Genomic DNA, 17,105 nt, shown 5'->3' with positions numbered 1-17,105 from the left:
ATGCAGCCCCTCACAAATGGCTGCTATAACTTGTGTTATCAAGAAATAGTAACGTACTTTCTTATTTAAAACAACAAAAAATCAACAAATTGGAAGTGTGTTACTATTTCAGAAATGGTATAAATGGTATATTCAACATACTTTCTTAACCATTTTCTGCCTTTTCTTTTCATGATTTTCCCTTCTCCTTTTTTTTGCATATGTGTTATTAAGTTTGGTCATTAATTTTGAAACAGGGGTAGTTTGGTCATTAATTTCGAAACAGGGGTAGTTTGGTCACATGATGTTAAAGTAACTAATTTTTAACCAAAAAAATGTATATAAGGGCATTTTGATCACAATCTGTTAAAAGTCACTTAAATTTAACCCAAAAAATGTATACGAGGGTAGTTTGGTCACATGATGTTAAAGTAACTAAATTTTAACCAAAAAATGTATATAAGGGCATTTTGGTCACAAACTGTTAAAAGTAGTAGAATAGGGGCAGTTTGGTCGAAATTCTTAAAATTAGTAGAATGCATCAAAAAGATCTTAAAAACCATAAAGAAATTCGATAAAAACAGGGTAATTTGGTCAGAAACTATTCAATGTACTTTTCCATTCGGTTTTATAAATAAAAATTGTATACAATGGCAGTTATGTGCAATTGTATACAGTGGCAGTTTGGTCTAAACAATGGATTTGTAAAAAAAAAAAAAAAAAAAAAAAAAAAAAAAAAACTATTAAAATCACTATTTTTAAAACCAACAAAACAGTATATATGGGCATTTTGGTAAAAAAAAACCATAAAACATTAGATGTACAAAAAATTTAAAGGGCATAAACAGTAAATGATATTCATTCAAAAATGTGTATAAGGCACTAAATGTTGGTAATGTGCACATAGCACCAAAAGAGGAGCCCTTACAATACATAATTGTTTTATGTGTGCACTAAGCACCAAAAGATGTACCATTTCATAGTTTTTGGCATAATTCAAACAAAAGCAAATATCCTAGATTAAGGTGACTGGATGTTCAACACTTGCCTAACTACCATCCTTTGTCACCACCTTTCTCATCAACTTAAGCTTTGTGTTCCTCTGCGAAGGACCACCCTTTCTCCTATTACACTTTTGAGCAACAACTCGTACATGTTGAGAAGCTACATGTTCGGCTACTTGTTCCTCAGTTGCTTGTTCATTAGCCACCATTTCTTCAACCCTAACCTCCTCATCAACTACTTGTTCATCAGCCACCATTTCTTTAACAACCTCCTCATCAGCCACTTGTTCTTCAGCCCCAAACTCCTCAGCAGCCACTTGTTCTTTAGTCCCAACCTACTCAGCAGCCACATGTTCCTCAGGTACTTGTTCATCTATAAAGCAAAAAAATTATTAGTGTCAAAATCTTAATAAAGAAATAATGTAATTAGGAATCCAACCTTGTTTCAACAATGGACACCGTCTCTTGTTGTGACCTTCTTGATGACAATTACCACATTTTGGAATGCCCCCTTCTTGCTAACAATATGTTTTCCTTCTTATTCTGTAGGGCATTTCTTTCTCTTCACTTTTGGTCTCCCGGACATTCTCCTACGCCTTGGTGGCAAGATGCTTTCAAGACCTGTTTTCGCCCACATGTCAGCTCCATTAGTTGGTTTCACGTTATATTTATAGCAACTTCGAAACATATTCGTTGTGAACCAAACTGCAACATACTCCTCTGCATTCCCATTCAAAAACAAGATTGCAGCAATGTCATGTACACATGGTATACTAGTCAGCTGCCATGCTCTGCACCCACAGGTTCTTTGGTCCAAGTCAACTGCATAAACCTCATGCAATTGTTTCACTTCATATACTCGTGGACCATTTGGAGTAACATCCCAATGCCTATGATTAAATGGTATAAAGTAAGTAATTTCCAATACAAAAAAGTTGCATTACAAGTAAGTAGTATACCTTTGTTGTTCTTTAAGTTTCTCAATCCTCCTTTTAATGGAAGGACATATATCCAAGTTCCATTTTTGCCCCTTCTGTTTTTGTTTGTACATCCTATCTGTAACGACGTAAATTTTCAAAACAATTTTTTCATTTTAAATCATGTAATTCTCATAATGTATTTCACAAAAATCTCTTTTATTAAGTTTACAACTCAAAACTTCATAATTGCTCGGTTAAAATCCAGGATCCTCAAAACGTAACTCTCTCACTGGTGTGTACAATCAAGCCGGTGCCTTCCCGCGATCCGGAGAACAACCTGAAACACATAACACATCACACGGTAAGCACGAAGCTTAGTGAGTTCCCCAAAATACCACATACAACAAATTCGCCACTCGAGGCTATACTCTGTAGGACCCTCTGGTCCATGTGCCTCAGCGGGACCCTCCAGTCATGTAGCTCGTTAGACCCTTAGGTCCGGTCTAGCTCGTTGGACCCTCTGGTCCGGTCTGGTTGAGCCTTCCGGCCTCACAAATCGTTCGACCTTCCGGTCCGGTCTGGTTGAGCCTTCCGGCCTCACAAATCGTTCGACCTTCCGGTCCGGTCTGGTTGAGTCGTCCGACCTCACAAATCATTGGACCTTCCGGTCCGGTCTAAATAACTCATAACATAATATCACATAGACAAGATGCACAACTCAAGCAAGCACATAAGACCTTCCGGTCACACATAAATACCACTCTAGGTAACGTATAGTGAGAAGACTCACCTGATGGCTAGTAGGTAATAGACAACACTCAAAAATCCTGGACTAGCCTCCGCCTACACATTAGACAAGCATCTCGATCATTATTCGCCTTATTACTCATTTACTCCTTAAGTCCTCTTTTCCCCTTTTTACCCTCGGGATGGGTAAAAGTCTATTTTATCCCTCCTTGGTCCCTCCTACCCCTTATTGACTCACCCAGGAAGTTAACAGAAAACCAGACCAAGTCAACAGCCCAGATTGACCTGACTCGCCGAGTGCACACCTGTGACTCGCTGAGTCCACTCGTATTCTCCACGTTCTTCCTAGGGTTCACTCAGCTCACTGAGTTGACTCCCAACTCGGTGAGTTAACACTGGGTCAAGGCTACTGGGTCACACCCGCTACAACTCGTCGAGTCATCCCATGGACTCGGCGAGTTGGCTCCATTGGGTTACTCACTCAGCCCCCTGAGGTCAGATCTGTAGCTCTAACTCATAGATCTAACCTCCTACTACCCAAAAGTTGCGTAAAGGTCCGATCTTGATGTCCATGCATGGTGTATTTTGCATTATAAACCATAAAAAATCCATTAATGGTTCCTAGCTTCAAAGCCCAATGGTTTCTCCACCATGGCTTCCCACTTTCGTACTCTCTGGACCCTCCAAGGTCCATATCTATGCTATCAGCTCATAAGAGGGGTTTGATGCATTCAAAACCCCACCAAGAAGGTAATACAAGCCCTAATCCACAAAAGAAAGATCTACTCAAATATGGAAGAAAGGAGTCCGAATTGATACCTCCCACTGATGCTCCTTGGTTGCAAATCGCGGATCTACAACCTCCTCTGACCCCTTTGGCTTGAAACCTTCCTCCTCCTTGCAAGACACCCACCAAGAAGCTCAACATGGCTCTCTTTCTTGCCCAAAGCACTCAGGACTCATTTATGATTTTCTCCTCTGAAGGGTAGCCGCAATAGGAGACCTTAAGTGCCTTTAAATAGGCCAAGGTCCGGGAGAATTAGGGTTTCTGCCAACAGCGCTGACTCGGCGAGTCATCTCTCCGACTCGTTGAGTCCATTCATTAACCACGTCACCAGGTCGCGACCCTACTCGACGAGTTGAGGCACCAACTCGTCGAGTCCCTCCAAAATCCTTGAATCAAATACTTAAAACAATATACCTGGGAAACCGGATGTTACAATTCTCCCCCACTTGAATCAGATTTCGCCCTCGAAATCGCTCCTTAATGACACATAGATTGAATCCAGCAATCCGTAAAACACTACCGAAAGGATCTCCTACCACACCGATATCTTTTTCCATGGACACCTGAATTTACACAGAAATTCCCAAGTCCAGAACCAAACCAACCCTTCAGCCGCTAAGCTACCCCTTTCTGACATTCCCAAAATCTGGAAACTCTAGTGGCCTGGCCTGCCGCTAGACCGCCCATTCAAGCTATCACCATAATATATGCTCCTCGAACACCAACCTTGATAACTCACTGCTCCACTGATCCACACAAGACAAAGTCCAAAAATCGGCGACCAATCACTCATACCAACGATCCGAATCATGCCCCAAGGAACGAAAGGGCTCACATCCCACCAGGGGCTCATCCACTGAACTATAATCAGAACCCATCCGAACAATAAACTCTCATCACCCTGATCTCAGACACAAGAGAAATAATCATGCTCGCTCGGAAGTCCTCAACCTCTAGAATCGTAATCCTTTACTTTCTCACATATATCTCTTTTATCATTTAGCACCTGGTCTACTCTCAACCCTACAGTCGGACCTCCAAAGGTTACCCACTACATGTCTCAAAACGTCTCGCCGCCTTCCCCCTCTCAACAACTATCTCGGTTCATTGTGACACACCAGTCATGAAATTCTCGCTATCCCAAGTGAATACTAAAATCCCCGCTGAAGATCGGCTCACCCCTGACCTTTATCGTCTACGGCTCATTAGTTCCATGCATCCCACGGTACCTCCCGAACCAAGCACTAAACTATACTGGTCTAAGACGCCAGATGACAACCAATACCCTTCAACATGGAACTCACCTCTGAATCTGGTATCTCATCTCGCCTACCCGATGCACTACCAGAGCCAAACTCAAACTCGAGAGTTTGGTTTGACCCAGAGTTGGAACCACTCGTCCCAATGAACCACTCAACTCATGACTCATGACCCGCAACCCATGCGTACCTCACTGATCCACTTCCCTTTAGTTGCGACAACCACTACTCAATTCAGAATATAACGACTCCCGACAAATATGGAGACCCCAGTCTCGCCCCTGGTTCGACCACCAGGCTCCCGCAAACTCAAATATTAGTGCTACCCAAGCCTAAAACTCTTCTGCGTCATGCTCTGATCAGAGAGTACTTCATCACAACATTCTCTCGTTGACTAGTGGGTACTACGGCTCCCCGCAGTATCACAACGACCTCTCACTGAATAGTAAGTACTACGGCTCCCCGTAGCATCACCACAACCTCTCACTGAATAGTGAGTACTACGGCTCCCCGTATCATCACAACAACCTTTCACTGAATAGTGAGTACTACGGCTCCCCATAGCATCACCACAACCTCTCACTGAATAGTGAGTACTACGGCTCTCCGTAGCATCACCACAACCTCTCACTGAATAGTGAGTACTACGGCTCCCCGTAGCATCACTAAGTCTCTCACTGAATTGTGAGTACTACGGCTCCCCGTAGCATCACCACACCCTCTCACTAACTCATTGAAACTGCAGCTCCCCGCAGTCTTACCACACTTGCTCTTACCACTTCACAATCTCCTCCTCAGGTTGACGCCACACTGCAATCATTAACTCATGCCCTGCGGACCAACCATAGATAGGTGTACACACTTACCCAAATTATGCATTGCTATTTCTGACGACATCCGCCATAACAAAACACATTTCCCTGCTGCAATCCACATTCTCGAATAATCTCGCTTGATGTCAATTGGCCGAAGGGCCCCCACTGGAACCATAGACACTTGATACACCACTTTCCATCTCAAACTCAAACTCAAAATAATCCGAGATTTAGGACATTAAACTCGGATACCCCGGTACACCATCGCAGCACCTCGCAGTGTCTTAACTCTACCACTTATCTCCTTGTCACACAACACGAAATCTCGGAATATTCCAATTCTCAATTTGAACACGGAGAAATGGTCACTGACCCAGAAAATGTTGACGACAATCCGAAACTCCCTCCTATAATGCTCAGAACTCATACATGCATACCCATAACGACCCGGAAGTTGGTTGCCTAATCAACTTCTGCCCCTTCCCAACTGCATATACCAGCCCATACATTGCACCAGAAATTCTCAACCGCCGAACTATCCTTACGAGCCAACCCCCTCGAATTCACCATTACAACCTTGAAAATTTCCTGACCACCACAAGGTCTCCGATCAACAGCCACCTGCCGTTGAGACCCTCATCCTTTCTCGAACACATTTCTGATCCCCTCAATAAAATACCCGGTTCTCCCCCACTTAGGGTTCGACCCATCACCGATTGGCGCATTAACAATCTATCCCACAGACTGTTTCTACCAGTAACATCGCACCTACTCTTGGAAGATGCTCCAATGCTCGATAATCTCCCCACTAGAGATCAAGCAACTTCAAACACCCCGAATCTCAGATGAAATCCTAAGTAACTTCTCATCATGACTGCCTCTAGTCATTCAGAATCTCATACCATTCCATTACCGGACATCTCAACTGTCAAGTAGTAACCCTGGCTCTTAGTCTGGAAATAATGAACTATCATACTTCTCATCCTCGACTCCTCAACCAACGTTCCATCATGTGAATTATCATAAGAGCAGAGACCTCATTACTACACCCGATACCCATCATAGACAAAAGAGCCACTGCCCCGATATACTCCTCTTGATCGTCCGACGCTGCAGCTAATACATGCCCTACTATACTCAAATAGGGTGTATCCTTGTCCTTGACCATCTCAGTCCCCACTGACAACCTGCTCATGCCATAGCATTACCCCGCGGCAGACATACTGCCCAAATACTCTGGTGGAAGATCGCCATCAATGCTACCCCACAGGGTTTACCCCCAAGCTCAGAAACCGAAATCTCAACACCTCTTATGTTTTCCCACAGGAACGAAAATATCACCACTCAGGTCATAGAAGGTGACATCTCCACTATCGGCTGATTGCTCAACTCAGGCCACAATCCTCCATAAACGCCATCTCTACTCATCCTGGAGTCTCGCGACTTCGTCTGACATCTCTCTCAAAAATACCTTGGAATCATCTCGACTTCCCTCACAAGGGATGCTTCGTGGAAACTCGTTCAACATGGCCCTCTGACCTCATACTCTATCGCATCCGATCTCCACCTAATCAATCACAACGGAATAACTGAAAAATACAAGCATTAACTGCTACGAATCATGGTACTCGAACCACTACACCACCTCTCAATCTGCCACAAAGCATGGTACTCAAACCATGACATCACTTCTCAATCTGCTACTTAGCACGGTACTCGAACCATGACATCACTACTCAATCTGCTACTTAGATCCTCCGGAATACTCCCTGCATCGAGTATGGGTCCTCTGCTCTCAGTAGTACAGGACCATACTACCTGCCACATCTACCCATACTTTCTACACGGACCATCCCAGAGTTCCTAAGTAGCTGCTCAACCTTCTCAATCACCAATCCCGTTGTGCGTGCTCGCTCCCCAACGAAATGCTCTACTCTGTCAGTGCACTCATCTGACCATGGTCACTCCCTAGGCTCTTCCTAGGTTCTCACACTTCTCCGCCATCAGCTGCTGAGAAACTCCTATGATGCCAGCCATCTACCTCCTGAATATCGTCACATTCACTTGGTAGCTGACTCCCATCATCAGGAGTTCCACAAAGCACGAAGCAAGCAGCATTCGGGCATCGACTAAACACGTAAAACCCACTCTAGGTTACAAATCTATTGCTCTGCTCATACTTAACAGGTGTCACCGAACTCAGGCAACTCTACCCCACGCGGGCATCTAGCTACTCTCTCAGTAGGTTCCTCCAATGCTCATCTAGGTGTCTCTCCTAGATTACTCCTCTACTCGAAACTCTATCTCTGTACTATTCCTGATGGATACTCTTACTCAGCACATACTCGGAAGCACATCACAGATAACAGCAACTCCTAGGCTAAGGCATCACAAATCAGGCCACTCTAGTCCTAAAATATGAAATACCTAGCCTATCCTCTAGCATGCAGAATATCACAAAATATCTCATAACACAAATAGGGTATTTTAGGAAATCACCGTTCGGGCTCTGGCTAATTGTACACACTGCTCCTTCTCGTATTCTCTTAGAAACTCTTGCTCGTTTTAGAAAAATCATTTCCTTGAAAAAATTTCTCAAATCCTCAGTTTGAGTCCAGATTTACCCGAAGGTGCATCCGAATCCCTCAAACCAAGGCTCTGATACCAACTTGTAACGACGTAAATTTTCAAAACAAAATTTTCATTTTAGATCACGTAATTCTCATAATGTATTTCACAAAAATCTCTTTTATTAAGTTTACAACTCAAAACTTCATAATTGCTCGGTTAAAATCCAGGATCCTCAAAACGTAACTCTCTCACTGGTGTGTACAATCAAGCCGGTGCCTTCCCGCGATCCTGAGAACAACCTGAAACACATAACACATCACACGGTAAGCACGAAGCTTAGTGAGTTCCCCAAAATGCCACATACAACAAATTCGCCACTCGAGGCTATACTCTGTAGGACCCTGTGACATCCCCTAATTTCTCGGCCAGAAAAGACCGATTTAATTTATGCTTTTTAAAATAAAATCAGAGAAATCTTTTTAAAATATGTTGAGGAATTGGTCCCCAAAACAAAACATGATAAAAGTTTGTCAAAACCTTTCTTTAAGAAATATATAATTTCCTTTTATATCAAAACCTCGGGATGTCATGTTCCGATACAGATCAAAAGCATAAACAAGACATTATAAGCCTTACAACAGTTATTTATAACTACTGGCTTATAATCCAAAAATCACTCATCGTCATCATCCGACTATGCTCGGGGTCCACTACCTGTAATATAAAAAGCTGAGTGGGTCAGGCTTGGAAGCCTGGTGAGCATATAGGGTTTTCAACCCACAATACATAATTTAATATGCTTAAACATCAATCAATCAACCGAATTACCCCAACCCCATTATCTTATTTATTTCTTAAGGGTTTACCCTAAGAATCAACTATCACTCCTTCCTAAGGATTCATCCTAAGAAATAGACACAAAGTCACCTCGTCACCGGGGTTTATACAACGGGCACTAAGTCCATAGCTGCCAAGGTTTATTCAACATATGCTAAGTTCATAGCTCTCATTTATCGACAGTATTATTTACAGGTATTCCCCCCTGCAATACATGTCAATGGGTTTTTAGAGTACAACAAATGAACATATAGTTCATTACACCTACAGGTTGCGGGCCTGCTAGTGTTCCACATACTGTCTAGAATAGTCCATGGTTATCATCCATACTCTACTGAATGACGGGGCCAACATTTTGGGTAAGTGATTCTCAAATTTCACCACTCACCCTCAACTCATGATCAATATTACTGATCATCTCCTTTATCCAACTCACCTTTCATCACACCCACTATTTCATCTACCCATGTTTTACCCAACATTTTTCGTAGATAAAAATACATATACAGTTTAAATTATTTAAAAACCTGTATAAATCATTCCTTCAACACCCATCTCAAATAAACAAACAATATATATTCACACAACACGTATTTTATGTAAAATACTTCATATCTATGTGTAAGGTGAAAGTAACTACACACTCACTTGATTTAATGAAAATCGGGCAGCAATTCGTTTCCTAAAACGATCGTTTCTAATAAAACCGGGAGTTTTATTAAGAAACCGGACTCTGCGAGGGTCGGGCTTCGAAACCGAAAAGATAAATTTTCTGGGCTTCTCGGGCACTTCGTGGCGTATTCCGGGGGTTATAATTGATACCGGGGCTTCGAGGGAAGTTGAAATGAAAGAAATATTGAAAAAATGGCTAAAAATGACAAGTTTTCAAAGTATACCCGGGAGGTCTCGCACCCTCCTATTTATAGGGGCGAGCCTCCTGATCCAACGGCTGAGAAGCCTCCAGATGGCGAAGATTCGAAGCTCGCAGGAGAGGGATCGCACGTGCGAAGGGTCTGCTGGCAGCCTCTTAGTGGACCGCGGTCTAGTCGGAAGTAGGGATGGTTCGTGACACCTGCGATGGTTCGGACGCACGAGGGAAGAGGTACGCGTCGCACGTCTACTGGACCGAACCTCGGACTCGAGAAGAGTGCGACACGCCTCGCCAGCTGGCCTCGGTGACTCAGCAGGTTCCGGACACGCGTCGGATGCGAAGCGAGGACACGTGGCCGAAGTTCACGTGTGCGAAATTCCTCGGTTTTGGGGATTTTTCTCGATTTTCGCGCCAAAACTTCTAAAATCCATAACTTTCGCATACGAGCTCTGTTTTTGACGTTCTTTATATGCACGCGTAGGTAAAATTACGCTCTACAACTTTTGTTTAGACTTCGTCGGCTAATTTTGACTTTAATTTTTATATTATTATTTTTAACAGATCGGGACAGGAAATCCGTTAAAAATTCATAACTTCTTCATCCGACGTCCGTTTTCGTTAGACTTTTTACTGTTGTGCTACAAATGACGATACCTTCGATTCTCGTTTAGGTCGTGTCGGCTAAAAATGACTCGATCTAAAATTCGAGTTTTTAGCTGTCTACTGCTAAGCTGAAACTTCGAAAAATCATAACTTCCTCATACGAAGTCAGATTTGGGCATTCTTTTTATACCTACTCTCGGTTTAACGCACACTACGAGTTTCGTTTAGATTACTAAGGCTAAAAAGTGGTTTATCAAAAACTCACTTTTTACGACATTCGGCACCGTGCCGGTTTATTGCGAAACTTCGACAGGTCATAATTTCTTCGTTATAACTCGGACTTCGGCATTCTTTATATATCCGTATTCCTTGTCACGCCCACTACAAGTTTCTTAATAGATATCGGCTTTATCTAAAATTTAATTTTTGACGCTCATTTTTATTCTTAATTAATTAAACCCTAATAATTAAGCATAAAACACATAATATTCACATAATTCCTTTTCATTTCTTCAAAATGAGTCACAAAGGTTAACCTAGATTATCATGTCAATATTAATGCCTAGCCTAGAAACACGGGCATTACAGACCCTCTGGTCCATGTGTCTCAGCGGGACCCTCCAGTCCCGTAGCTCGTTGGACCCTTAGGTCCGGTCTAGCTCGTTGGACCCTCTGGTCCGGTTTGGTTGAGCCTTCCGGCCTCACAAATCGTTGGACCTTTCGGTCCGGTCTGGTTGAGCCTTCCGGCCTCACAAATCGTTGGACCTTCCGGTCCGGTCTGGTTGAGCCTTTCGGCCTCACAAATCATTGGACCTTCCGGTCCGGCCTAAATAACTCATAGAATAATATCACATAGACAAGATGCACAACTCAAGCAAGCACATAAGACCTTCCGGTCACACATAAATACCACTCTAGGTAACGTATAGTGAGAAGACTCACCTGATGGCTAGTAGGTAATAGACAGCACTCAAAAATCCTGGACTAGCCTCCGCCTACACATTAGACAAGCATCTCGATCATTATTCGCCTTATTACTCATTTACTCCTTAAGTCCTCTTTTCCCATTTTAACCCTCGAGATGGGTAAAAGTCTATTTTACCCCTCCTTGGCCCCTCCTCCCCTTATTGACTCACCCAGGAAGTCAACAGAAAACCAGACCAAGTCAACAGCCAAGATTGACCTGACTCGCCGAGTGCACACCTGTGACTCGCCGAGTCCACTCATATTCTCCACGTTCTTCCTAGGGTTCACTCAGCTCACTAAGTTGACTCCCAATTCGGTGAGTTAACACTGGGTCAAGGTTACTTGTAAGTCCCCAAAATGCTTATGTATCAATCAGATCCGTTTGATGGTGTGGAATCCCAATCAAACGGATGATGTCAGATCAAAATAGAAGAGAAGGAGGAGAAGAATAACTTGAATCTTGAATGTATTGATGATATGATTGAAGTTCCTTACACAAGATTCACTTTCTCTCTCTATAAAACACCTTAGAATACACACACATAAGCTCCTGTCTCTCTCTCTCTCTGTTTGTTTATCCCGTTTCTTCCTCACACCCCTCACCCTATATATATACATGAGAAACATGGGCCGTAAATGGGTTTACGGCCGTAAACCTGTTTAAAGCCGTAAACACCCCACCTGGCCGTAAACCTGACCGTAAACTCATAAAACTTTACAGAAAAATACAATTGCCTAGAAAAGCAAAGTATAAACCATAATTTTGACCCAACAATCTCCCCTTGGTTTATAGCTTTCTTTTCTTAATTGACCCAACAAGCTCCCCCTAAAAAGTAGCTGGCTTTTCTTGTCAATCTTCATCGAGAGCTTGGCTTCAGCATTAATCTTAAAATTCTTCACAACTTCAAGATGAACTTGATGAATCTTCAATGAATGACTTCATCTTGAGCAGTTGGGCTTTTCTGCAGAATTTGACATTGAACGCACATTGGGTGAGGAGGCTTCTTGTACTGATTCTTGAAAGATAGCGCTTTCAGCTTGAGAATCTTCAGAGAGAACTAATCTTCTGGATCACTTCAGCAGGTTTAAGATAGCAGCAGACTGATTGAGGAGGCTTCAATGCAATCTGTCACATAATCTTTAACTTAGCTTCACCTTGCTTATGGGGTTGAAGGATTGAATGTTGAAAGAATAATCTTCATTTCTTGCTCCTTCGAATGAGAATTCTTCAATGCTCACGGATGAAGCCTTGGCTCAGAAATTTTCGATTCAGTCTCCATGAGTCTCATCTACATCTGAATTCACTTGTCAAGACAAAACAAAACTAAAAGAAAACTTAGCACACAATATTTTTGGATTTTTCATATTTTAAAAAATAAAACAGAAATAACACTAATTTTTTGGATTTTTAATTTTCTGATTTTTGTTTGGTTTTTAAAATTTTTAATTCTCCCGTAATATTTAAATTAGAAGAAACTATGAACAAATTTAACAAAAATAAAATGATATCTAACTTTAAGAGTGATTTCGGATCAAAGTTTTTAGACAGCCTTTATCCGTTTATCAGTACCTCTCCCTTCATGAATTGATCTGGTCAATCGCCGGTATTGTGGTCCACTTAAACACGAGAGATTGTGACAAAATTAGGACATATTATAAGTGACAAGACAATGTGATCCTAAGTTCCTAGATAATATTCCTTAAGGACCATTCAGCTGACGACGACCAAAGATATTGTTGTCCACCTAAATTGAGCAGCGAAATCTACAGACAACCTAGTGATTGTTCAATTTTAAATGTACTAGAACATGTTTCCCGCTTCCTGACATACCCCAATAATCAGGAACTTCCAAAGTACTCCTTACTTTAGGTGAGCAGACAATTATTATGAGAGAAGTCAGATTTAGAGTGCATATGCTATACACCCAGGTCGGATCTCTTCCAATCTCGCAGAGGGTGAAACATATGACTAACCAGATTTAGAGGGATTGAGAAGTAGAATGGTGCATATGTTGTGTACCAGGTCAGATGTATTTCAATCACGCAAAGGAGACAACATATGACTAACAGACATGAAGAATTGCATAGATAGAAGATGCAGAGAAATAGAATTGCATATGTTGCAGTCCAGGTCGGATGTATTTCAATCACGCAGAGGAGGCAACATATGACTAACAGAAAGAAAGCAAGAAAATAATTTCCTACAGACCTACTTTATCCGAATTCCCCAGTCACCCCATCAATACCGGAATTAAGGACAAAGTCCGTACATCGAGGAAGAGTTAAACCATGGTTCTAGATACATATTATTTTAGTGTGACCGGTGGATTATCATGTATATCTCCCTGCTCAACCTATCCGGGCGTCGTATTGTCTGGCTAAATGGATCTATCTAGGTCAAGATTTTTCAAGTCTCTATATTCCTTAAGTTCATTAATGCCTAGTCAAGTCCATTTTAATCTTTCGCGCCTACCAGCGCATCGAACACAGAGCCTAGACAATTCAGATTCAGTCCCTTACACAGATTCAGATTGCCTGTTATCACATGATTATATCACTTCCCAAGACATCTCCCTCAAGCACATTTCATTAACACCATATTTTTGGATTTTCTGATTTTCTAATGTTTTTTTTTTGGATTTTTTTTTTAAAATTTTAAAATTTTTGTTTTGTTTTTATTTCTCCCCCTAAATTTGTGCATAGGAGAGAAACGAAAGTAAATGCGCAAATTTAAACTATCCTAAAACAAAAATTAGTCTTTAAAGTGAATCAGCTTAAGAAAAACTTAGGAGTATAGAGAAGAAAACTCAAACCGTAAGTCACCGATTGACTTTGCATCCAGAAGGTCTGAGAACAGCCCGCGTAATCTCAGAACATATCCAAAAAATTTTCACATCGTTAAGCTCTAACCCCATGAGTGATCCCTTCCTTTCTTCCCTTCCCGCAAAGGACACATACTCCCAAACAAAGTTATGAATGTTGTACAGTTGAGAGATGCCTCCTATCATGTGCCTGGAACAGCCACTACCAACAAACCGAAGTCTAATGATATGCCTCCACAGCTGCTCCGACACAGAGCGGGATCAGTTGGTCTTTGGAACCCAGTCCATTTTGAAACTGGGTCGACCTTTGTCATCTTTGCAAGGAACATTCTCCCACGACATGTCCTGTTTATCAAAAACAGAAGATGTAGAAATATTAGAGTCATTAGGTGATTTGGGAGAGTGAGCCTTTGGAACCCATTTGTAGTTGGGTTTAACCCATTTCTTTTTCGATCTGATGGGTGGCTCAGCACTTGATTTTGAACTTGATGTCGGCCGTTGAGATGACTTTGATTTTGGCTTCACGGGAGCATCTCTTGGATTTGGCTTCTTGGCCGACATTCCCTTCTTGCCCTTGGGATTCGGATTCTTGGCCTTGTGGGTTTTATTCTTGGCCTTCTGCGCGTTCCAGTCACCATTGTCTGAATGTGACCTTGAGGGGTTTCTTTTGGAGTATCTCCCTCTTGACGCGTTTTGCCATCCTTGTGTGTAGTAGGGAACGTATGCGCGATTTGGACAGTTTCGGGCAATGTGACCAGGTGTTCCACAGTGAAAACAAGTCTTTTTCTTCACTGGGAAATTGTTTCTTCCCGCCCCTGGTGGCGTGTCCTTGCCTTGTCTCTTATTTTTCCCACAAACACAATTGCAGCAGGCACTCTGTTTCACTGGAATTGGTGTCCTGTATTTCTCAATAGCAGGTTGATCAGAAGCAGCTGAGTTCGAAGCAACAGATTCAGAGCTCAAGGAGATGTTGGTTTGTTCAATGGTTTTCTCTTTGTTCTCATCCTCTGCTACTTTACCTGCACATGAAGTAGATGTGCTAGAAACAGGAACATCAATATTTTCAAACAAATCATCAAATATGTCAAAAAAATTTAACTCAACATGATCCGGAGCAAAAGCATCACAAGATGTATCATTGATTTTAACATCGGAAACAAAAGAGTTATCATTTGAAACAAAAACATCAGGTTCAGACTCAGTTTTGTTATCAGAAACAGATCCTTTAACTTCGTGCTTTGACTGATCTAAGGATTGATCTGCAGGGGAAGTAGAAACGTTAGTACTTTCAACATTAATAAATCCTCCTGAAACAAAACCAGATGGCTTGCCATAAACCATGAATGGTTCGTGGGCAATCTCCTCTTTCGTCAAAGAGTGATACTGATATGTATGATTAAAAGGAGGTGGTACATTATCGTATCCTAAACCCTTTTGCTGGTTTCGTTTGAACTGCAGGCAATGGTCAATCATGTTGGCAACTACCTCGCTTGATACATCAAACCTTTTAAAATCAAAATTTGCAGTTTCAAATTGCCCTTTTAATGTATCAAGCTCAGTAATTAACTCAACATTCTGTCTCTTGATATAATCATAGTTTTCACATTTGTTACTGTAGTCTTCCTGAAGTCTCCTAAAGTCCTTTATTTTTGTTTCTAACTGGACCTTTAGGGGTTTTTGTCCTTTTCTAAGTTGATATCCTTCATATCTCAGGTCCTCAACTTCTGTTTTTAATAAATCAATTTGTTCCCGAAGAAATTTAATCGTAGTTTCACAAGCTGGAGTACATGAAACTTCATTTATCGGAATGGATTTGGAACTCATTTTTTTGTTATTATTATTATTATTATTTTATTTTTTTAAAAATTATTTGACTAAAAACTCAAAAGTCAACCTTAAAAGTCAAATTTAAAAGGTCAAACTTAAAAATTCAAACTTAAAAGTCAAACCGAAAAGCTAAATTTGAAAATTTGAAGATTAAACGAGAAAGTCAAATTTTAAAGTCAAAGGTCAAACTTTAAAGTCAAAGTCAAAATTTTAAGTAAAAAGTCAAAATTAAAAGTCAAAAATTAAAAACTAAAAATTTGGGTTGAAAAAGAAATTTTAAAAATGAAAGAAATTGATTTTTGGGGTTAAAAGTGTCAATTTTGCGAAACTAGAAGCGACTGGGAGTGGTTTTGAATTAAATTTCGAAATGTTTATTCTATCTAACAGGCTAGATCAGCTGGTAAGGCGCCTTGCTGATGAACACGGGGACCCAGGTTCGATCCCTGGCAACCCCAAAACTCCTCGAATTTTTTTAATGAAAGCTGCGAAGACTGAGCGGACCAGGACCTCCGACCGAAGACACGAACACCGTCCGAAGTCGCTTTAGCCGTGAACACCGTCCGAAGCCGCCTAGCCGTACACGAGACCGAGCCGCACACGTCCGAGGTTGGCCGCAAACCGCCGCCCGCAAACTCCGGCAGCAAACCGCCGGCCGTAAACTCCGGGAAACCCTAGCCGTAAATGTCGCCGCCGCCGCCGACCGTAAACCCTTCAAAGGCCGTAAACTCTTTGCAGATTACGTGAAAAACAACGTTTTTCACCTCTTTTTGCTCCAAAACTCGATCAAAAACTCGTTTTTATCACAAACGCGAAGAACAACCCCCCCCCCCCCTAATTTTCAGAGATCTATCCAAAAACGCAAGAATCTTTCCAAAATAAGATCAAATAAGCTCTAGATCTGACAAAATTGAATGATACAAACCAAGCTCTGATACCAATTGTAAGTCCCCAAAATGCTTGTGTATCAATCAGATCCGTTTGATGGTGCGGAATCCCAATCAAACGGATGATGTCAGATCAAAATAGAAGAGAAGGAGAAGAAGAATAACTTGAATCTTGAATGTATTGATGATATGATTGAAATTCCTTACACAAGA

The sequence above is a fragment of the Lactuca virosa genome, chromosome 6 (genome assembly GCF_052849685.1).
Source record: "Lactuca virosa cultivar CGN04683 chromosome 6, Lactuca_virosa_CGN04683_v6, whole genome shotgun sequence".
NCBI lineage: Eukaryota > Viridiplantae > Streptophyta > Magnoliopsida > Asterales > Asteraceae > Lactuca > Lactuca virosa.
Note: the sequence above shows the minus strand (reverse complement) of the source record.